General features: G+C 42.8%; 1 long non-coding RNA gene across 1 annotated transcript; it reads right to left on the reverse strand.

Annotated features, from left to right (window-relative positions):
* Nucleotides 1–10,527: 10,527 nt before the first annotated feature.
* On the reverse strand, nucleotides 10,528–13,616 carry LOC307003211. Its single transcript, XR_013798649.1, has 3 exons — nucleotides 13,524–13,616; nucleotides 13,280–13,449; nucleotides 10,528–11,225 (listed from the first exon to the last, which is right to left on the reverse strand). It is a non-coding gene; the product is annotated as an uncharacterized lncRNA (long non-coding RNA).
* Nucleotides 13,617–25,200: the final 11,584 nt, after the last annotated feature.

Here is a 25,200-nt window from a genome sequence, read left to right on the forward strand (position 1 = left end):
CTCTATTTAAAAGGGGGTTGTGGTTCAGATAACAATTCACATTGATTGGCCTTTACATAAGAGCCTAAATCAATAAGAACAGAATGAACCTGGTTCTTACCAATGATCTTACACTCTGTGACTGGTAGACTTTTGTGAATGATATTGTCAGCAACTGTGGGTGTACGAAGCACACAACGAAGGAGTTTTAAACAAAAATAGTCTTTATTATAGTCTTTATTAAAAAAACTTTATTATACACCACAAAGCAAACTCAAAAAATGAGAATGTTGGGAAAACACAACCACGCATAACATTGATGACACGGAACAAATAACTGAATGAGGGCTAATATTACACAGAGATAATTGAAGCCTTGAGACAAAGAACCTTATAAGTCCATATTTTCACTTTGGACTGTGAACATTATATTATATATTTTTATTTTACTTGAAGATAGACAACAAAAGCTTCCCAATTCTAATGAGATAATATTTTTCAGTGTCAATCTTAAAAATAAAAAGTTAGGGTAATTTTCATTTCTGGAATGAGGAAGAACGGTATGTCCAGTTAATGTGGAAGTCCACATCATCATATCACTTTAAACCACTGGAGATCTGATTCCTTTACCTTAGTTTAAATACAGTAACAGAACCTTAAATAAAATATTAAGCATTTCTTTCTTTCAATTTATTTCTATTTTACATTTTTTTGCTAAGGTAAATCACAGAACAAATACAAACAATACAGTACAGGGACATCAAACGCAGCTAAAACGTTTAGATTAATTTCTCCGTGGTTATAATAAGGAGTAGCCTACAGCTTTCATTTCGACCCATTCATGACTTGATCCGTTAAACAGAGTTAGCTATGTGAACTGTAGTAGACGACGCCCAGTAGCCTACACGCCCCTCTGACTGTAACCGTTAACGTAGATACTTTGTACATGCAGTTCTTACGTACACTCACCTCTTTCGGTGGAGTTTTTCCTCGTTTTAGGCCTTGTCCACACGAACACGGGTATTTTTATAACCGTGACTTTTTTTACGCGGTTCGCCCGTTCGTCCACACGGAAACGCAGTATCAGGTCACTGAAACCGAACATTTTTGAAAACCCCTGCCAGGGTGAGGATTTTCAGAAACGCCGGTTGCAGTGTTGTCGTGTAGACAGTAAAACGTACTCGGTTACTAACGTAACCTCGGTTCTCTCTAGGAGAGGGAACGAGTACTGCGTCGAAAGAACGCTACGGGAAAGATATTTCTTTGTCGAGATTGAAGCCAAAAATTAATCCTTAATTTTGTAATATTGTAAAACGCTTTTCTGAAGCATACAACCTAGGCGGAGCAATACAGCTCACCCATTGGCTGCTCTGCCAGAAAAGCACAGCCTATGCGAGGCCAGGACGCTGACCAATGAGGGCGCTCCGCGCCCTTCTGCGTCACCTCCCGCCCAAACAGGCGTGGCCTAGGCCTATAATACGAGCATAGCTGTCCAACACGCCGATTTTCGTCAATGAAGCGACGCAGCGTGGACACGCACGGCATGAGACGCAGTACTCGTTCCCTCTCCTAGAGAGAACCGAGGTTACGTTAGTAACCGAGTACGTTCTCTTACGTAGAGTTCTCTCGTACTGCGTCGAAAGAACGCTACGGGAACCCTATGCAAACCGCCGTGCGTGTTCTTGGATCGACACAGACACCTAAGGGCGCGCGCGCCCTGGTATACAAGCGCCTACCCCAAGAAGTATAGGGAGAGCGGCTAAAATAGCATCATCCCTTATAGTAGTGCCTCTTAAGGCATAATAGCATATATATGTAAATATAGATATATATGAGGGGTAATAGCATGCTCATGGGACACATTGTCAGTGAGTGATGCTTAAACATTGAAGTGACCTGGGCCGCAGCGCGGGGCAGGAACACTTATACATATTAGACATTGAAGTGACCTGGGCCGCAGCGCGGGGCAGGAGCACTTGTACATATTACCATTGAAGTGACCTGGGCCGCAAAGCGGGGCAGGAACACTTATACATAGTCTTCTAGACCGAGAGCAGTTTAGCCTGCAACGCAGGAACCTCTAGGTTATAGAACCTAATAAATGTAGACGGGGAGGCCCAGCCTGCCGCCATACAGATATCATGTAACGAGATTCCGCTATACCAAGCCCATGAAGAGGCCATGCCTCTCGTGGAATGTGCTCTGATGCCCAAAGGGCATTCCAAGCCTCTAGATGCGTAGGCTAGCGCAATGGCGTCCACTACCCATCGAGACAGACTCTGTTTCGTTGCGGCTCGTCCCTTGGAGCGCCCGCTGAACGAAAACGAAGAGCTGCTCCGTCTGTCGAAAAACAGCGGAGCGGGACACGTAAGCTCTTAATGCCCTGACCGGGCAAAGGGAGCTATTTCCGTCCTCTGAGGCCGGCAGGGCCGACAGGGAGATGACCTGAGCCCTGAACGGTGTGTTGAGGGACTTAGGCACGTACCCATGCTTCGGTTTCAATACGACTATAGAGTCGTTTGGCCCGAACTCCATACAAGAAGCTCTCACTGAGAGCGCTTGCAAGTCTCCCACACGCTTCACTGAAGCGAGAGCCAAAAGAAACACGGTCTTGAAAGACAGGTGCTTCATGTCAACTGAGTGAATAGGCTCGAAAGGGGCCCCTTTCATAGCGTTCAACACTGTAGAAAGGTCCCAAACGGGGACTGAAGGAGGCCTTGGAGGGTTTAACCTCCTGGCGCCTCTCAGGAAGCGGACCACCAGGTCGTTCCTGCCTAGTGAACGGCCAAGCGTTGGATTAACGAACGCTGATATGGCAGCCACATAGACTTTGAGCGTGGATGGGGTTCTTCCCTTATCCAATAGCTCTTGCAAGAAGGAGAGAATCTCCGGTTCTCCACACTGAAGTGGTGACAGACCTTGATCTGAACACCATCCAGAGAACACCGACCATTTGGAAGCGTAGAGCCGTCTAGTAGACGGAGCCCTAGCTTGTTCGATCGTGTCTAACACTCCTCTTGGGAGGTTAGCGGGTACCCGTTTATGGCCCATACGTGTAGGGACCAAAGCTCGGGGTGAGGATGCAGGATCGAGCCCTTGGCCTGTGAGAGGAGGTCTCTCCTCACTGGAATCGGCCACGGGGCAGTACTTTTCAGTCGCATCAAAGCTGGGAACCAGGTCTGATTCGTCCAGAATGGAGCAACTAGCAGTACTGAGCATCCGCTCTCCTTGATACGCTCCAGCACTTGAGGCAGGAGTGAGACAGGAGGAAAAGCATAGAGCGGGCGGCGGGGCCAGACTCTGGCCAGCGCGTTCGCGCTCTTCGAAAAGAATTCTGGGCAGTGAGCGTTTTCCTGGTTTGCAAACAGGTCTAATTCCGCTCTGCCGAACGTTTTCCACAGCAGACGCACTGTCTGTGTGTGTAGGGACCACTCTCCCGTAGGAACGTTGTTCCGTGAGAGTCTGTCCGGGCCTACGTTCAAGTGGCCTGGCACGTGCATTGCTCTTAACGAGCGCAGGTTGTGCTGGGCCCACACCAGTATGCGTTCCGCTAACCTGAATAGGTTCCGGGATCTCACGCCACCCTGGTGGTTTATGTAGGCTACTACCGGCATGTTGTCCGAGCGGACCAGGACGTGGTGTCCTTTTATCCGGGGACAGAAGCGCCTCAGCGCAAAGTCCACTGCCATCATTTCCAGGCAGTTTATGTGCGGTAGTTTGGCTCGCTCTGCCAGCTGGCCAAAGAGCGGTCTGCCGTCGAGCAGTGCTCCCCAGCCTGAGGTGGACGCGTCCGTGGACACCACCTTCAGGCTCGAGGAAGTCCCCAGGCTTACACCTGACCGGTACCAGTCTGACGCTCTCCATGGTGTCAGGGCTGAAAAGCATTCCTGATTGACCTCGAGGCGATAACGACCGTGTAACCATGCTCGGCGCGGTACGCGCGCTCTCAACCAGAACTGTAGTGGGCGCATGCGCAGCAGGCCCAACTGCAGCACTGTTGAGGCTGAGGCCATGAGGCCCAGCATTTTCTGAAATCTCCTGAGTGGCACTATGTGGCCGCTGCGGAAGGATTTCGCCATTTGCAGGGTATTTCGCCTGCGCTGTGATGACAGCTGTGCTGTCATAGACAGTGAGTTCAGATCCAGTCCTAAAAAGGAGATCCTTTGACTGGGAAACAGTGAACTTTTCTCCCAATTGACTCTCAGACCTAAGCACTCGAGGTGATCGAGAATTAGGGTCTTGTGGCGGATGAGTTCTGAAGGTGATTGAGCTAGAATCAGCCAATCGTTCAAATAATTCAGAATTCGAATGCCGCGGAGTCTCAGGGGTGCCAGCGCCGCGTCCATGCACACTGTAAATGTACGAGGTGCTAGAGACAGGCCGAATGGCAGGACTGTGTACTGATATGCCTGGCCCTCGAAGGCGAATCTCAAAAATCGCCTGTGACGTGACGCAATTTGTATGAAAATACGCGTCTTTCAGATCTATTGCCATAAACCAGTCTCCTCGGCGAATCTGCGCGAGGATAGCTCTGGTCGTGAGCATTCTGAACTTTCGCTTTGTCAGCGCTTTGTTCAGATGCCTGAGATCTAAAATGGGTCTGAGACCCCCGTCTTTTTCGGTTCCAGAAAATATCTGCTGTACAGACCGACCCCCTTCGCTCTGAGCTTGAGATAAAGGCTCTATGGCCCCTTTGCTCAATAGCTTCGCTATTTCGGCTCGAAGTAGATGTGCTACTTCTGTTTTCACCGTAGTTTCGACTTTCTCCGTGAAACGGGGAGGGCGTCGATGAAACTGTAGCGAATAGCCTCTTTTTATAGTCTCTAGCACCCATTCTGAGACCCCGGGAAGTCATTCCCATGCATCTGCACGTGTCAAGTCAAGTCAAGTCAAGTCATCTTTATTTATATAGCGCTTTTTACAATACAGATTGTATCAAAGCAGCTTCACAGTGATAACATGAAAATAATACAAAAAATAATTTCATCATCATCCACCTTTAAGGCAGATCTATAATATTGTTGAATATTAAATGTCCCCAACTAAGCAAGCCAGAAGGTAAGGCAACAGCGGCAAGGAACCAAAACTCCATCAGGTGACAGAAGGGAGAAAAAAACCTTGGGAGAACCCAGGCTCAGTCGGGGGCCAGTTCTCCTCTGGCCAATGAGTGAACAGTGTATGAAGTTCAGAATGAATCAGAGTATTTGTCCAGTTCCGGTTGGTTGAAGTCGGAGTGGAGAGGAGGAGAGACTGGTTGACACTTCAGGTCAGCGGCGTCGTCGTGTCCTGGCGCTGGTCCTTCATCAGATCTGGAGACGGCCTGGTTCCGGTGGACAGCAGTAAACCTCGGGATAGACAGAGAGACTAATATTAGCGTAGACGCCGTCCTTCTTATGATGTACCAAGTACATCAGGATTACGGGAAGTGTTCCCGGTCCCGGCTGTTCTAAACTATGCAGCCTAATTATATAAGTCTATAATGTGTTATGTGTATGCTAGGCCGAAGAGATGTGTTTTTAGTCTAGATTTGAACTGACAGAGTGTGTCTGCTTCCCGGACAATGGTAGGAAGACTGTTCCAAAGTTTTGGTGCTAAGTAGGAAAAGGATCTACCGCCAGCAGTCGATTTTGATATTCTAGGTATTATTAACTGACCGGAATTTTGAGATCGCAGTAGACGTGAAGGATTATAATGCGTTAAGAGCTCGCTCAAGTACTGCGGAGCTAAACCATTTAGTGCTTTGTAAGTGATCAGCAATATTTTAAAATTTATCCGATGTTTAATAGGCAGCCAATGCAGTGTTGACAGAACAGGGCTAATATGGTCATACTTCCTGGTTCTAGTAAGAACTCGAGCTGCTGCGTTTTGAACTAGCTGTAGTTTGTTTATTAAGCGTGCAGGGCAACCACCCAGTAGAGCATTACAATAATCTAGCCTTGAGGTCATAAACGCATGAACTAATTGTTCTGCATTATTCATTGAGAGCATATGACGTAATTTAGATATATTTTTAAGATGGAAGAAAGCGGTTTTACAGATACTAGACACATGACTTTCAAATGAAAGATTGGTATCAAAGAGCACACCCAGGTTCCTAACCGACGACGAAGACTTAACAGAGCAGCCATCAAGTGTTAGACAGTACTCTAGGTTATTACGTGTGGAAGTTTTTTGTCCAATAATTAGAATCTCTGTTTTTTCTGAATTTAGTAGTAGGAAATTACTAGTCATCCAATTTTTTATATCAGCTATGCATTCCGTTAATTTTGTGAATTCGTAGGTTTCGTTAGGTTTGACCCACGTGTGACTAGGGGTTGAATGTAATCTGGGCCCTGGTCGCGAAATGGCGGCGACACGAGAGCAACCGTGTGCTGTGACATGGACGCCGTGGCGTGTGAGGCGGGGGGCATGTTTAACACAGTATGCATCCCGCGCGCGCTCAGCTCTCTGTGTCGAGAGAGAGCGCGCGGGACGAGTCCCGTAGGGCTCGTATGTTTGTGAATAAACGTGGGCGCTTGGTGGCGGGCACATTTATAACACCGGGAACACTGTTTTTGTGTACTGACTGACCGTTCGTTAGTTTCGTTTTTACAGAAAACCGCGGAACGTGCAGTGTGTAGTGGTTGTGGGCACTTGGCAGTGGGTCACGCTCACTACATGTAAAACACAATCGGCATGAGCCGATTTTATGTGTGCAGACCCTGTGTTGTTCAGGGCTGTGCTTGCACGGGTTGAAAAACCGGGCTCTGGTCGCGAAATGGCGGCGACACGAGAGCAGTCGTGTGCTGTAACATGGGCGCCATTGCAGCGTGATGCGGGGGCGCGCTTAATCGAGCGGGCAGCCCGCGCGCGCTCTCATCTCTCTCAGCTGAAAGAGAGAGCGCGCGGTGCGAGCCCCGTACGGCTCGGCATGTTTGAGAATAAATGTGGGTGCGCGAACGCGGGTACATTTATAGCACTGGGAAGTACTGTCTATTAGAACTGACTGACCGTGCATTGGTTTCGTTTCATAGAAACCGTGTGACATGTAGCTTGTAGTGATTGTGGGCGCTTGAAAACGGGCACGCTCACTACATAATGCACAATCGAAATGAGTCGATTTATGTGTGCAAGCCCTGTATGTGTAGGGCTGTGCTTGTGTGTACGAATGGGCACTAGGTCGTGGGCATTACGGATACACACATTACATCATCGGCTGTGGCCGGGACACCGTGTAGCACAGAGAGTACTGTCTATCAGAACCGACTGACCGTGCATTCGTTTCGTTTTTACAGAAACCACGGGACATGCAGTGTGTAGTGATTGTGGGCACTGAAAGCGGGCACGTTCACTAACTTACATGTAAAGCACAACCGACATGAGTCGATTTTATGTGTGCAAGCCCTGTATTGTGTAGGGCTGTGCTTGTGTGTACGAATGGGCACTAGGTAGTGGGCATTACGGATACACACATTACACCATCGGCCGTGGCCGGGACACCAGTAAATACATTTTCAGATTTACCTGGAGCGTCGTGAAAACGGCGTCTGTGTGCAGGCAAACGGGCATTGATGCCGATTTGGTGACTGCAAAATACACTGGCACGGTCGCGAATGTTGGGACTGTGCGAGCGAGACATTTTAGTGAAATCCGGCCGCGGCGGGATTTTAACACTGTAGCTTTCCTCGAAGCAGAAGATGCGCATCCTGGCTGAAAACGGGGCTTTCCGGGACTCCGCGATTTCTTCGTGAATTCAGGAAGAAAAAGGCGCGGGTCGTGAGGACGGTAACGTACGTTCCTCTGCAGAAAAGCAGCCATCCAGCCGGTAAGCGCATCGATGCTGGTCTTTCTCCGTCGACGCTCAACGAGCGGCGGGGGAGGGGAGATCCTCGGAGCTCGCCCATCCCTCGCTACCCGAAGCGAGGAGAGAACAGCAGTCGTCCTTCACAGACACGGCTTCATCTTCCTCATTCATGACGGACGCGGCGGCACACAGCGGCCCTTGTCCGTCGGTCAGAGAGTCGAGCGAAGCGGGCGGAGAAGCTAGCGGCAGCAGCGGCGAGCACCTCGTGGTGAAGGGAGGTTCCGGGCTCCGCTGAGCACGGCGCTTTTCACGGCGCGGCACTACAGCGGGCGGAAAAGGTGCAGCTTCAGTAAATGAACGCCAGGCGAGTCCGCAGAGTCACCGTAGGCATCAAATCACAGCGATGGCAGCCGCCATCGACGAGAGCTGAAGCTGCGTGATACTCACAGGCAGGAAACACAAGCACGTGGTCCCCGTCGCTGAGCGGGGCTCTACACGAGCCACAGGAGGTGCGAGACATCTTGAAAAAGACGCTCGGCTCTTTTAGTGTGGAAAAACTGTGTGACGCGACGGCGAACACACACACAAAACACACACACATAATGTAAAGGATATTCCACGCCGGAGAAGCGCAGCAGGGAACGGCGGCTGAAGGCGGCGATGACCAGCGGCTTCAGGTAAGGGCTCGTCCTGCTGAGGTGCTTGTATCCAAACGGCTGTGGCGGCTCGAATCAATCCAGCGATGCGTGCAGCTTCGTTGAATTTAAGAAAATCGGCGTGTTGGACAGCTATGCTCGTATTATAGGCCTAGGCCACGCCTGTTTGGGCGGGAGGTGACGCAGAAGGGCGCGGAGCGCCCTCATTGGTCAGCGTCCTGGCCTCGCATAGGCTGTGCTTTTCTGGCAGAGCAGCCAATGGGTGAGCTGTATTGCTCCGCCTAGGTTGTATGCTTCAGAAAAGCGTTTTACAATATTACAAAATTAAGGATTAATTTTTGGCTTCAATCTCGACAAAGAAATATCTTTCCCGTAGCGTTCTTTCGACGCAGTACGAGAGAACTCTACGTAAGAGAACCGGAGTTTTTGCCTTGCGACGTCAAAGTGTGCGCCGTTATCCGCTGTGTTTGACGTCAGATTGTGCGCCGCTGACGGCTTCTGATTGGCCAACGTGGCTTTACGGTTAGGGTTATATCGCCGCCTGCTGGTGTGGAATGCTCTTGACGGCGCTTGATAGCGTGTTTTTGCGTTTTCATGTAGACGGAGATTTTTTCAAAAACGCAGGAGGAAAAACTCCGGTTATAAAAATACCCGTGTCCGTGTGGACATGGCCTTAGTTAGTCCCCGCCAGTCTTTAGTTGTCATGGTAACGGATATGATTTCATTATTCTATCCAGCTGTGTGTCATTAATTATCATCGCTTGCCTTATTATTTCTCTGCCTGTGTTTTCAGTTTTCATTGTCGGTTGTCGTTAACTCAGGGGGCTTTCACACTGGGCTCGATTGCTGCGGTCCGAGCTCAAGCGCGATTGTTCCCGGCGCCCCCCGCAGCGTTGGTCTGGTTTCACACTTAAATTGATTCTATCGAACCCTGTTGCGTTTGCGTGCAAATTACGTCATCGCAAACGTGCACGGCGCATGATAGAAACAGAACGCGGGTCAATATATTGTGTTTTTTATTAATTCAGTGCTATATTATGTGCAGCTGAGTGAACAACACAGGTTTACTGTGCGTGTGTAGCATTAGGTGGACTTCTGCTGCTTGCAAACAGACTCTTTTGAGGAGACAGTGGATTTCCAAATTTGTTGCCTGAATGCGCGAATACACTGCAGGCTCACTCACGCTCGTATCCAAGGAAATTCATCAACACTATCATCCCTTACATGTTTTATTTAACTGAATACATCATAATCAGCTAAAACGCATGCGCAGGTCACTTTACTTCTTGAACAAGCGCGCACCCGAGTCCGTGTTGCTTTCACATTCACGCGGGAGCAACCATACTCAGACCACCTCACATTAGCGATTTTTCATGCGAACCGTGCACCGTTCCGAACTAAACTGCCAGTGTGAAAGCCCCCTAGTTTGAGTTTGGTGATCCTTTCGTCATATTAATAAAGTATTGTTTTATCGTTTTCTCCATCGTGTTCCTGTTTGACATCATGCTTAGCTACATCGTGACAGTGACATTTATTCTAAAGGGTTAATGGAAGATTGTTTTAAGTTCACGTAAACTGAAAGTTTTGATATTTTTAAAGCCTAATTTTTTTTTTTTAATTAATAGCTTTCAACTAGACTGCAATGTTGAATGCCTAAAATTGAGAGGGGAGAGGGGAGGGGGGGACTTCATAGAGGCATTAGTAGCAGTATTGGTATCGGTGATGGTCTTCTTTTAAAAAAAATGCCATTAAACAAATATTTAAAATATCTACAATAATCTACATTAATTTGGAGATGAAATGTGAAATTATTACAACATAAAAATATTTTTTAAAAACCTGTTAATGTTAGGTGCAATTAATCACAGAAAAATGTGTGATTAATGATCGCTGTCTGGTGCTCTGAATGTTTAATATATCCATGCCCGTTTTGTCTACATTTCTATTTGTCTATTTGACCGTCGTTTACAGTATGTCTGATTCTGGATTTCTGGATTGGATAACAGAAATAAACACTCCACTCCATGGTGTTTGTTTGTTTATTGCATTAGACACACTCATACATGCTCATATACAAGCTAACACTAGTGGATGCAGACACATTCCTTTGTGTAAACATCTACATCAACAAATCTTCTGTGACATAATGGTGTGAGTGGATCCATGAGTGATAGCCGCTGCTGTTCTCTAGTGGCTGGATTATGCACAAGGTGGAAGAGTTCTGCGTGTGTCCGGCTAGAGACCTTTACCGGAATGATAGATCAGCTCTTGAGCGACAAACCACAGGGAGAATTTATGCATAAACACACAGGAACTACATGCACATTTAGACCACAACATGACCATAAGTCATTCTGCATTTTTCAGTTGACAAATGCCACGTTTTTATACCTGACGGACTGTAACTATTCCATCCACTTCCATCCATCAGTTGGCCTCAAATGTAATGATTTTGTTTAAAATCAATATATGGATGAATTGATCACATGTTGATTTCATGAGTATTTTTTTTTAAATAAGTTAGTCTACAGGTATGAAGGTAAACAAAACAAAAAAACATAACACGTATAATATTTGTACTGTGTATGTCCTTTGGGCAAAACCTTGTATGAGTGTTAAAACCCCAGCAGCTATTTCCCACAATGCAGTGAAAAGTGAGAGTGTGTTAAAAAAAAAAAAACAACAGTAGTGTTTTAAAAATGTAATAGTGTGTATCTGTCATAACGGGCATTTTCATACACTGCCTCTGCAAGCCCGTCTCTGATAGGAATCAATGAACCGGGTCACGGGCCGCATCTCTTGTGTCTCTGAAAGAAAACAGACCCAGTGAAGGGTGAGAACTATAAAAGCCATTATTTTCAGAGACCACGAGTCCACGGCTGCAGGAACTAGCTGTCCTGGGAGAACAATGACCAAGTTAATTCTCACTTTCACCGGTTATGAAGGCATCTGGATGGGAGACAACGAAAGATTTGGTCATTTTGAACCTCCAGATCTGTTATTATTGTGATTGTCTTGTCTTTTCTGGGACTGATATTGACTTATGTTTTCGTGATAGAAATAACAGGGTCTCCTTTCAAAATGACCACAGAGAGACTGATTTGTAATAATAATGTAAGAACATTTCAAGACTCACAAATAACTCATTTCAAGACACATTCCAAGATGGCAAATGTTCTGAACTCATTAGTCTTCAGTGTGACTTGAACTTTTTAATTAGCAAAAAAAAAAAAAACGGTATAATTTGTTTACTTGACAGTGATGCAAGGTCCATGACAGGGTAACATATTTTCTTATGCAAAAATATATGAAAACACAAAAACCCAGATAGAATAAGTTACATCACTCGAAATGCTTTATGTAGGCTCCAAAATGAAGTTGGTCAGTAACTTTTGCAATTGCACTATAATATGGTTGAGCTCATATATTATTCCTTATCTGAAATCAAAGAGAATGGAGACTGCAAAACATTTTCACAACTCCAAAACTTTTTTGTTATACATTTTATACATACACATTTTGCTCCCTCAGAAATCTTGTTCAATGAAGGGAAATGATGTCAAGAAATAATTCTAAATATAGTTTAATGGACAAAAAAATATATAAAATAAAACATTTAAAGCTGGTAAACATTCACTTTTCATAGCAGGAATGGCACAAGTTAATTTTGGACCTTGGCTTCAGAGGATGAATAGTTAAATACTCCATAATATCTAATAAAAGTTCTTCTTTTTCATAAGTAATTACAACATAAGTTGTAATATTGGTTGCTTTTAAGGGTGGTGTAATTATGACTCTTTATTAAATTGTTGATTTTTATCAGTATTCCTAAATAAAAGCTCAAGTATTTGATCGTTTGAAAGTGAAGAAATTGTCGTGGGTGGCTATATACAGTATAGAGCACATGAAGAAGAAGAATGCAAGGAAAAAGTATTTTAAGAGCAGAAAGGTAAAACATCCACTTTACAAAGATGAGACCGGACCAAGAAGTGAACAAAACCGGGAGTATATAACACACAGACTAAATTGGGCAATTAATGAACGACAGGAACAATACCGGAATAATTTATTAAACACAATTGGGTCAAATGCTGCTTTCCAAATCGAAAATGTTACTTCCCACTTCTGAATTACGAGCTCATCGCATTAAAATTTTGACTTGAGAAGGACGTTCAGGTCCAATTTTTTAACAAGGAAACGAGTATTTACTATAATTCCGATAGCACGCAAAGGCAGCAAAATTACAGGGCACAAAGGCAAACAGGAACAGAACTGAAACAAAACTGAGCCAAAACAGAACATATATGTGACAATAATTGAATAATAGATTCAGAGGAGGAAACTCTGTAGCCCTATATAAAAAAAATATATTTTCAAATAAAAACATCAAAATAAATTACTTACTAAAAAAAGATTAAATATTTTATCTGGTCCTGTGACCATTAAATAAGGTATTGGGTGGGATCAAGAGATGTAGAATATGGTCATGCAGAATAAGGCATTTATACGTGCTTTATAAGTACTAATAAACAGCCAATATCCTAATACTATGCATTCTTATAAGCAACTAGTTAACAGTGAGAATTGGAACCTTAAATAAAGTGTTAACATTCAAGTCAATATTTTATGTCTAAGAGGTTTATTTATGTTTAAAAGGTTTGGTTGACAGAGTACCTTTTTTTTAATAATAAATAGGACAAAAAAATAGTGGATTCAATATTTGATAAAGACATTTCATATTCTATATAGCCATTGTAAATAAAGCCCCAATGAATTCAAGGACCATCTTCTCAGTACTGACTATTCTCTGCCTGTCTGGTGTCCCTCAAAATGAGGATTCATCTGCCTCTCGATGCCTTACCTCCGGCGGGACCACTTATGTCGGTGCTAATGGCTTCCTGTCTGCTCTCAGTGACCAGTGCTGGATTCTCTCTCTGTAGGGGAAATCCCTCTGCTTTCAATGCTTCATTGGCACGCTGTTGCTTTGTGCATGTTCTTTCATCTTCCCTTGCTCTAGATCTCTCATGAACCCTGTCAAGCCATAAGCAGTTAATTAGAAAAGTTGAAGCTGCAATTGAATTTTAGTAATTTAGCAGATATTTCACCGGTGACAAAAGCAACACGCAGCACTCTTTCCCAGCCCGGGGTAAAGCATCCAGCTCCAGGGCAGAGTGGTGATAGAGGATTCCACCAGTCTGTGAATATTTGAAAAGTTTCTATGAAAACTTAGAAACAAAACCATAATCACAGGGGAAGGTAGCATGGAGGGACTTTGTAGGGTTTTGACATTTTTTTTTTGGACAGATTCAAGGACGATAGAGAGAGTGCATGCTGTCATCATGGCCTGGAAATAAATCTCAGGTCATCATAAGCCTCATAGCAAGAGCATTCTTGATGAAGATCTCCCCCTCTTCATCTGTGTGACCCTGTCAATACTTATGCCACATCAAAGAGAGATGAGGCTTTGAGCCGTCAGCGTCTGAAAGCCACTAAAAACGTTTATGCGTGCACACACACATTTGTTTTACAAGAAATACCTGCTTGTTAATGCAGGGAAGTGTTCTCCTTCTCAATAAGATAGGACGTGGAGCATGTGGAAAATACATCCTATGGACTCACCAGAGGGGAGTACTACATAGGGAAGAGTCCCTGTGGTGGGCTCCACCTCTCAGCCTCAGACTAGACGGACCGTTGGCTGAACGTCTGATGCATATGGCACACTTTTCTCTAAACACTTCAGGAATATCGACGTTGCGATCTGATTGGTTGAATTCTAAAGGATGTCTGGGAGACGTTTGTGCCGCGTTCTTTATCGGTCTGTCTGGAAACAAATGGTGTGATGCCAAAACCCCTCGTGGAAGAAGGACGCTGAATGTTTACAACTGTGACAACAATGAGCGCTTACCAGGATCAACTAAATGCTGGATTTTCAAAAGTATGTGAAGTTCGTGGCTCCATTGTTGCAGTTAACTTGCACAACGTCCTTGACTGAATAATTTATTAGATACACGCTGTTCTGTTATTGTGGGGAAATCAATGTTATATTGGCACACCCCCAAACATGAAACTGTGATTGGTTGCGTTATATGTCAGTCAAACTTGGGCTGTCTTTGACCAGACCTTCTGCCATCAGTCTAGACTAGGCTCCACCTAACAAGGGGGAGACTACCGTCTTCACGGTGACTCGTGATGGAGCTGGTTCTTATTCAATTCAATTCAAATCAAATTTATTTGTATAGCGCTTTTCACAATACATATTGTTTCAAAGCAGCTTTACAGAAAATGCATTTCAGAAATGTACATACAAAAATACAGTTAGTTAATCATAAATTTAGGGCATAACATATCGCCGGCATTGGGTCGTCTCGTCACAGGCGTCGAGTCGTCTCTTTGGGGCATCTAAAGTCTCCATGAGGGGCTGGATACGTAACTGGAGCTGACAAACTCTATTTGAGTTATCTCGGGACAGGCGTCCAGAGTTTAGGAGCTAGATGTGAAAACGCCCTCCCTCCTTTAGTGGACTTAGTTATCCTAGGTACGACCAGAAGCCTCGAATTTAGCGATCTTAAAGAGCGCGATGGATTGTAGGGCGATAGAAGATCCCTTAAATACACAGGAGATAAAACATTTAGGGCTTTATAGGTCAGTAACAATACTTTGTAATTGATACGGAACTTAATAGGTAACCAGTGCAGAGATGATAAAATTGGTGTTATATGATCATATTTTCTTGACCTAGTAAGAACTCTAGCGGCTGCATTTTGGACTAACTGTAGCTTGTTTACTGAGGATGCAGGACAACCAGCTAATAAAGCATTACAGTAATCTAGTCTCGAGGTCATGAATGCATGAACTAACTTTTCTGCATCAGAAACTGATAGCATGTTACGTAGCTTAGCAATGTTTCTAACGTGGAAAAAGGCTGTTCTTGTGACATTTGAAATATGATTTTCAAAAGACAAGTTGCGGTCTAGTATAACACCCAGATCTTTTACTGTAGAGGATAAAGTAACAGGACATCCTTCTAGATTAAGGTTGTATTGTAAGAGGTTTTGTGGGCAGTTTTTTGGACCAATCAGTTATACCTCTGTTTTATCTGAATTTAATAGAAGAAAATGACACGTCATCCAATATTTTATATCTTTAACGCACTCTGTCATTTTAGATAATTTAGTGTTATCATCTGGTTGTGATGAAATATATAATTGAGTATCATCAGCATAACAGTGGAAACTTATTCCATGTTTTCTTATAAAATTACCAAGTGGCAGCATATAAATTGAGAATAGCAGAGGGCCTAATACAGATCCTTGCGGCAATCCATAATTTACTGACGTTATCTTTGATTTTTCCCCATTTAAATGGACAAAATGGTAACGGTCTGATAGGTACGATCTAAACCAGCTTAATGCCTGTCCCTGAACACCAGTGTAATTTTGAAGTCGATCTAAGAGTATTTTATGATCTATAGTGTCGAACACAGCACTAAGATCGAGTAAAACTAGTATTGAGATACAGCCTTGGTCAGAAGCTAAAAGTAAATCATTTGTAATTTTAACCAGCGCAGTTTCTGTGCTATGATGTGGCCTGAATCCAGACTGAAACTTTTCATAGATATCGGACACAACTTTTTCTAGTATTTTAGAAATAAATGGAAGATTTGAAATGGGTCTGTAATTTGCTAGGTTATTTGGATCTAATTGTGGTTTCTTAATAAGAGGTTTTATAACTGCCAGCTTGAACGTTTTTGGAAAGTGACCTAAAGATAGAGACGAGTTAATAATATTGAGAAGAGGCTCTTCCACTACAGGTAACACTTCTTTCAGTAGTTTAGTGGGTATTGGATCTAATAAACATGTTGTTGGTTTAGATGCAGTGATAAGTTTATTTAGCTCTTCCTGTCCTATAGTTGTAAAGCGCTGTAGTTGTTGTTGAGGGGTGATAATTGAGGCTGAATCATAAGACGCTGTCAAAGATTGTACATTTACAATTGTATTTCTGATGCTTTCTATTTTCTCAGAGAAGTTCTGTTTATTTGTTAGTCTAGCCACAGTGTTAAATAAAAACCTTGGATTATTTTGGTTATTTTCTATTAGTTTGCGGAGATGCTCAGCCCTGGCTGCTTTTAGAGCCTTTTTATAACGTGACATACTGTCTTTCCACGCAATTCTAAAGACCTCTAAATTAGTTTGTTTCCATTTGCGCTCTAAGTTACGAGTTTCTCTCTTGATAACATGCGTAGCACTGTTGTACCATGGTGCTTTAGTTTTCTCTCTAACCTTTTTTAATCTAATTGATGCAACAATTTCTAATGTACTAGAGAGAATGGTGCTCATACTGCTAGGCATTTCCTCTAGTTCATCTGTTAGTTTGGGTTCACTGAGGAGCGGAGATAGATCAGGTAAGCTATTCAATAATCTATCTACAGTGGTTGGAAGGATTGTTCTACCTGGTCGATAACGCGGCGCAACATGACACATTTCAGCCGTACGTAGTATGCAAGTTACCATTTAATGATCAGTGACGTCATCACTTTGCGGTGTAATATCTATATCGGTGTGGATCGGTTCCATATGATATAATTAAATCTAGAGTATGATTAAGACGATGAGTGGGACCACTAACGTTTTGCTTGACCCCAAAGGAGTTTAATAAATCTGTAAACGCAGCCCCTAACGCATCATTTGTGTTATCGACGTGTATGTTGAAATCTCCAACAATTATTGCCTTATCGACATTGACTAATAGATCTGCGAGAAAATCTGCAAACTCTTTTAGGAAATCCGCATAGGGCCCTGGAGGTCTATATACAGTTGCCAAGGCTAGAGATAATAGAGATTTCTTTCTTACATATAAAAGCGTCACATTTAGCACAAGTACTTCAAACGAATTAAACCTGTGACCTGTTTTCTGAGTAACATTAAGAATATCTCTATAGATTGTTGCAACATTTACATTTACATTTATTCATTTAGCTGACGCTTTTATCCAAAGCGACTTACAAATGAGAAACAATAGAAGCAATTAAACTAGCAGTAGGACAACAATATGTAAGTGCTATGACCCCTCACAGTACAATCCAACGCAATTTTTTTTTTTTTTTTTTTTTTTTTTTTTTTTTTTAGATAAGAAAGTGTTAGTAGTACTGGATTAAGTGCTCAAGTGCTGCCGAAAAAGATACGTCTTCAGCAGTTTCTTAAAGATGGCTACAGACTCAGCAGCTCTGGCTGAGTTAGGCAGATCATTCCACCAGCAGGGAACAGTCATGGTAAAGGTCCGAGAGAGAGATTTCGTGCCTCTTTGGGATGGCACCACCAGACGCCGCTCACTTGCAGAGCGCAAGTTTCTGGATGGCACATAAGTCTGTAGTAATGAGTTCAGGTACAAGGGAGCAGTGCCAGTGGTTGTTCTGTAGGCAAACGTCAGTGACTTGAATTTGATGCGAGCGGCAACCGGCAACCAGTGCAGTTTCGTGAGGAGAGGAGTGACGTGTGCTCTCTTCGGCTCGTTGAAGACCACTCTAGCTGCAGCATTCTGGATCAGTTGCAGAGGTTTGACAGTGCAAGCTGGGAGACAAGCCAGGAGAGCATTACAATAGTCCAGTCTGGATAGAACAAGCGCCTGAACAAGGAGTTGTGTAGCATGCTCTGATAGGAAGGGCCTGATCCTTCTGATGTTGTACAAGGAAAATCTGCATGACCGGGCAGTGCTAGCAATGTGGTCTGTGAAATTCAATTGGTCATCAATTACAACTCCAAGGTTCCTGGCTGATCTTGATGGAGTTATGGATGAAGAGCCTAGCTGGATGGTGAAGTTGTGATTAAGTGCTGGGTTAGCCGGGATTACAAGTAGCTCTGTCTTCGCAAGGTTTAGTTGAAGGTGGTGGTCCTTCATCCAGCCAGAGATGTCTGTCAGGCAGGCTGAGATGCGAGCGGCTACCGTCGGATCATCAGGCTGGAATGAGAGGTAGAGTTGTGTGTCATCAGCGTAGCAGTGGTAGGAAAAGCCATGTTTCTGAATCACAGATCCTAGTGATGTCATGTAGATGGAGAAGAGAAGTGGTCCAAGCACTGAGCCCTGAGGCACACCAGTAGCTAGATGTAGGGTTTTAGACACCTCACCCCTCCACGACACCCTAAAGGACCTACCTGAGAGGTAAGACTTGAACCACAGGAGTGCAGTTCCCGAGATGCCCTTCCTCTTTAGGATTGACAGGAGGATCTGGTGGTTAACGGTGTCAAAGGCAGCAGACAGATCCAGCAGGATGAGAACTGAGGATTTGGAAGCGGCTCTTGCAAGTCTTAGTGCTTCGATTACTGAGAGCAGAGCAGTCTCAGTTGAGTGTCCGCTTTTGAAGCCAGACTGATTGTTGTCCAAGAGGTTGTTCTGCGTAAGAAAGGAGGAGATCTGGTTGAAAACGACTCGTTCAAGTGTTTTTGCGACAAATGGAAGGAGGGATACCGGTCTGTAGTTTTCTAGATGTGCTGGATTTAGAGTGGGTTTCTTAAGCAGTGGGGTAACCCGAGCCTGCTTGAATGCTGTGGGAAATGTGCCAGTGTGAAGAGAGGCGTTTATGATGTGTGTGAGTGCGGGTACAACAGAGGAAGAAATAGCTTGAAGTAGGTTAGTGGGAATAGGGTCGAGCGGACAGGTAGTAGGTCGACTGGAAAGAAGGAGTTTTGAGACTTCTGTCTCTGAAAGCAAGGAGAATGAGGGTAGAGTCTGTGTGTTAGCTGCCAAAATGTGTGTGTTAGTTTGTGGATTGGTAAATTGTCCGCTGATGGTGGTTGTTTTATTTATGAAGAATGTTGCAACACCGCCGCCACGACCAATCAGACGGGGCTCATGCTTATAACAGTATCCTGGTGGAGTAGACTCATTAAGACCGAAATAATCATTTGGTTTAAGCCAGGTTTCAGTAAGACAAAGTACATCGAAGTTATTATCTGTGACCATTTCATTTACAATAACCGCCTTAGGTGTAAGCGACCTAATGTTTAGAAGACCTAGCTTTAGACATTGTTTTTGTTCACTAATATTGAGATTTTCTGGTTTAATCACAATTAGATTTTTCTTAGATCCTGCAGTAGATTTATTATTTGGCCTCACTAAACGAGGAATAGACACAGTTTCTATATAGTGTTCTACACTGGTACTTATATCACTTAATTTGGGACAGCAAAGAATGTGATTTGGACTTTGAATTACTAGTCATATGGTGTGTTACGTCTTGGAGATGTTGTCCGACAGAACAGCCGCAAGGCCTTATCAGGGCAAGACTCTGAGTTCACAGAGAGGGAAACTGAACAGTGGAAGAATACATTGTATGGGGTCACCGTTAGGGAACCACTACATACGGAGCGCTAGCCAAACTAAAAGAGCTCACCGGAAAAGAGGCATACCACGAGTAATGGGCCTGGTAGTGAGTTCCTCCACCGAACTCATCTAATCAATAGTGCTTAAGTGATTGAGAAGGGGTTCTAGGGTTCACCATTCAAGGGAAACTCTAACTGGACCTAAAAAGCGCACATTATCAGTCGCTAATGCAAGCACTACTATCCAACCAGTTTGTCAGAGTGTTACCGGTTATTACCAATATTAATCGGTAAAGGCCGGTTCACACAAAGGGCGATAACTATAACGATAGGAGGATAAAGATATAGTTCTAAAAAACATTCTCAATATTACAGAGTTCACACCACAGCTATAATGATAACGGCACAGATAAATTATATAGTTGGAATAACTTTCAGGATGATTTTATCCAGCTGATGACTGATAAAAACATTGACAGCCAATCAGAATCCAACCTGCTCTAATGAGCTTGAGCATTTAAAACAAGCATCAGTTAGAATAAACAGAACGATATTGTCCACTGGTATGGACACTACAATAGTAATCTTTCTTGGTGTGAACAGGCCTTTAGGTAATAACAGGTCAAATTTGGACGAAACCATCTCCATGCATAGCATAGATAATAAAATCTCTCAGAAGTCTTGGGTGTAGCCCAGCCCGCAGCTCTTCATATGTCTGCTAATGAAGCACCATTCGCTAGAGCCGACGTGGATGCGATACCCCTGGTGGAGTGAGCCCTCACTCCCAGTAGGCACGGTACAACCACGATCTGAAAAGCCTGGAGAATGGCATCCACAATCCAAAGGGCCATCCCTTGTTTGGAGACAGCCTGCCCCTTCTGCTGACCTCCGAAGCAGACAAAGACCTGCTGAGCTCTTCTGAAGCTCTGCGTCCAGTCCAGATATATGCACAGAGCGTGTACTAGACACCGCAGAGACAGGGCTGGGTTTTCCTGATCAGGAGGGATTGCTTGCAAGTTCACCACTTGGTCCCTGAGCATGAAGCCAATGCTGAAGCGGTCTCATATGCATCAACCCAAGCAAAGCCATATGCCCTTAAGCAGTTCAGCACTGACTGTGCACAGTCTTGAGAAGGACGTGATGTCATGGCGATCGAGTCTTACACCACACAGAGAAAAGAGATGCTCTGCACAGGAGAGAACTTGCCAAATCAGTCCAAATGGAGCTAAGTGCTCAAGGACCAGGTCCCGGTGTGCACACAGCAACTCTCACAAGTGAGCTAGGATTAGCCAGTCATCAAAGTAGTTGAGTATGCGAATATCCACCTCCCTTAGCGGGGCAAGGGCACCCTCTGCAACCTTCGTAAAGGCGTGAGGAAACAGGGACAGGGGAGGACCTTGTACTGATATACACGACCTTTGAAGGCGAATCGCAGAAACGGTCTATGCCATGGAAGGATCGAGACATTAAAGAACGCGTCCTTCAGGTCTATCGCCGCGAACCAATCTTGATGTTGAGCACATTAAAGAATATGTTTCTAAATGAGCATTTTGGCAGCGTGTACAGGGCCAGATTCAAAACTCACAGATCTAAGATTGGTCTCAACCCACCTAATTTTTTTTGTTACGATGAAGCAAGGGCTGTAAAACCCATTCTTCATCTCGGCTGGAAGGGAAAGTCTCTATCAAGTCCTTCTCCAGAAGGACAGTGATCTCCGCCTGAAGGATAGGAGCGTTCTCTCCTTGTACAGAGGTGGAAAGTAATCCACTGTACCTGGGCAGCGGATGGTTCTGATGACACCACTAGCCACACGTCCAGACTCCGTACAAGTGGCACCAAGTAGAACAACCTCCGGTGTACCCGAGGTAGAGGGTTCAAGATTCTTGATTTAGTCATTGTATAAGTACAGTGAAATTAGAGCAATCCGTACAGTGCCATGACATAACTAGTGCAAACTAAATGTCCAATTGAAATAAATATATATAGTAAGACCTAGACCAATACACACAAAACAGTTCGGTCAAGGCGAAGTGCAAATTAAAGGGATGGTTGGAGTTATTTCAACCTAGGGTCCTTTGCACCATGATTTCGAGCCAAACAAAGCCTTCCTTTCCTGTCCCTAGACCTGAAACGGACCGCAACACAAAAGTGACTGGAAGAAAGGGAACTCAAAATATAAAAAATAAATAGTATATAGGCCTACGTAATATTAAAATATCACTGATACCTACAAATGTAGTTTATCATTTATTTTCAGTATAGTATTATAATTTAATCTATAATATATTTACAGTTGCACCCATAATTGTTACAAAATCTATAATTTTCCAAAAGTCCAAACATCTCACATTTCCCTGAAAAGATGTGATTCACAATCGAATTTAATTCTCTTTGGATCATCTCAAATCATGCTGGAGAACATGATCATCATCACGTTTTGTTCACATCAGCTCCAGTGTTGCTGTCATTAAAGCAAAACAAATGCATCCTAATTTTTCAATTCAGCTACAAAAAAAAAATCTTTATGCAAAATATAATTTCTTTTTCGATTTTGGAATAAAATAACCAGGACATTTCTTTTCAGTTTTCACGATATTCACTCACACACACATGCTCCTGCTGCCATGACATGAAAAAAAAAAAAAAACATGAGTAAAAGAGTGACAGATATTAATGTTCTTGTTTGTGCAATTTTTTTTACAGAAAGTAAGAGACAATATAAGAGGTAAGAGTTAAGGTGTATTTTGTGTGGCAGTGTGCATGTCGAGCACAGAGCTCTGGCCAGTCTGAAAGTGTGTTGATGGAAGGGATGTTTTATACCCCTGTACACACACACACACACACACACACACACACACACACACACACACACACACACTGTGTTCAGTAGGCCTTATAATCCCGTTACAGCACCATACAGCACACGATGCAACAAAAGCAAAGCAGCACTCAGCCTCCAGCAGAGATTTGTCTGTCTAATCGTGCACAAACAAGTACACAAATACACATACACAACCGAGGCTCACAGATAAGGCCGTTTTACAGGCAATTCTTGAGCCATGGCGGAAATACAAAACACTTTCCAAAAATATGCCACAGTCTTTAGACATGCTAATATTACATTGCACGCATAATGTTAACAGGAAAGGTAAAGCAACACTGCTGGAGGACCGATGTGTACCATCTATACCATCATTACAGCAACAAACACACAAATAAATCTGAAATTGCTCAGAGCAAGCTGTCATGGTTTAGAACTAATGCGTTAACAAACGCTTGTAGCAATCTTGATATTTAAGAACGTGGATGATGTTGGCAATAGAGGGGGGAGTTATTTGGTAAATCTTGCTCATAGCTTCCTACCAATAAAACATTTTAGGGTATTTTACTGTAGACTACCTTTTAACATAACTTAGGATTCTTTGATGCACAGAATGTTAACAAAAAAAACTGTGTAACTATTTTCAACATCAGCAAAACAGCATTAGAGTGATTTCTGAATGATTTCCAGCTTTGCCTTCACCAGAATAAAATTATATTTTAAAATATATCACACAGAACATGTTTGTTTTAAACTGTAATAATATTTCATAATATTATTGTTTCACTGTATTTTTGATTAAATAAATGCAGTCTTGGTGAACAGAAGAAACGTCTTTCAAAAACATTTAAAAATCTTATTGACCCCAAACCTTTTCAATGGTAGTGCAAGTCATTATGCTTCGCCATTAATTTTTTATTTATTTTTTTGGCTGCCGATAATCGAACTGAAACAACTTAGAAAATACAACTTTCCAAAAGAATTATGGTTATAAAAATAATCATGAAAAATACACAAATATTTTTATTTCTGTATATCAATACTAAATTGCTAAAACTCTTTTAAGTACCGGTATGTCATTACTAAATTGCTGAAACTCTTTTAAAAGCGAATGAGAAAGAGCCATATCACACAGATATCGGCAGTAATCTTTGAAGAGAAGATGAGATCTGGCTAGATTTAGCAAGATTTTCATGTGTGTGCGCAAGAGAGGTGCACCTCTGCGGTGGGTCTCAGTAGTTGTGTTAGTGTAAGCGTATAAGTGTGTCTGTTCACCTACGGGATGTGAATGAATGCTGAAATAAGCAAATTAATCAAGGCTGAACGCATGTGCTGGGCTAGAGAGGCTTTTTTAATGAGTGTGCAGACTGAACACTAATGAGCTGACTCTAATAAGGGGATCTAATGAGCGAGATGCCACAGTAGCAGGTACCCAGCGCATGGTGTGTGCTGTTGTGCGGGACACGTGCATCTCTGAATCTCTCATCATACACACGGGCGGTTAGGCACATAAGTGTGTGCTAGGGAAAAATCAAAACATATTAATGTTTTTGGGTAACACATTAAAAGGCCTTTCATAAATCATTAATTAAAGTTATTAACAAACATTATTAGTGATGCATGTAGATTATGTACATTCAATATTTGCATTTAATTAATCAAAAGTGACAGTAAAGTAATTAATAATGTTACTGTTATAATTTTATTTTAAATAAATGTTAAGCAGAAAAAAAGATTTTCTGAAAAACTAAAAATAAGCAGCACAACAGTTTTCAACATTTATAATAATCAGACATGTTTCTCGAGCAAAAAATCAGCATTTTAGAATATTAGAAATGGAGTAATGATGCTGAAAATTCAGCTTTGCCATCACAGGAATAAATTCATTTTTTAAAGTAGGTCGGGAGGTCTTTTCACAATATTCTAATTTTGAATTTGGGGTTTTCATAAGCTGTAAGCTATAATCATCAATATTATAACAAATAAAGGCTTGAAATATCTCACTTTGCATGTAGTGAGTCTATTAGTTTCACCTTTTAAGTTGAATTACTGAAATAAATTAACTTTTGCACGATGCAAGTTTCACCTGTACATAATTACTCATACTTACAGGTTATGATTCTGAGGAGCAAGCTAGTCCAAATAAACTGAGCACTGACCAGCCAAGCGTTTTGCGAATCCTGTATTGAACACAGGTGGGCATTATGCAAATGTATCTTAAGGCAGTAGGAATCGGATGAAAAACGACTCGTATTGGCGAGTCAATTCTTTCTTTTGGGAGACAATAACTCTTTATCGTGCACTTTCGACGTTACAACTTTGCTGAGAGTTTACATTCACACACAGCTATATTACACGAAAAACCATAATAGGGGCACTTTAAAATAAATATTCAAATTTAAAAAACACGGCTATATTTCACAATATTACTGTTTATATTGTAATTTTAATTGGTGAGCATAATACACTTCTTTAAAAACTTTAAAACAATCTAATAGTATATATAAAATGTAATTTATTCTGTATTTACAGTATATAATGTTTAAAATGAAATAGTTGGGTAACACTATTTTTAGTGTGTCGTTGTTACGTTACATGTACTAACCATAGTAATAACAGTAAATTATGCATAATTGCATGCAAATA

Source organism: Phoxinus phoxinus (assembly GCF_949152265.1).
Source record: "Phoxinus phoxinus genome assembly, chromosome: 8".
Lineage (NCBI taxonomy): Eukaryota > Metazoa > Chordata > Actinopteri > Cypriniformes > Leuciscidae > Phoxinus > Phoxinus phoxinus.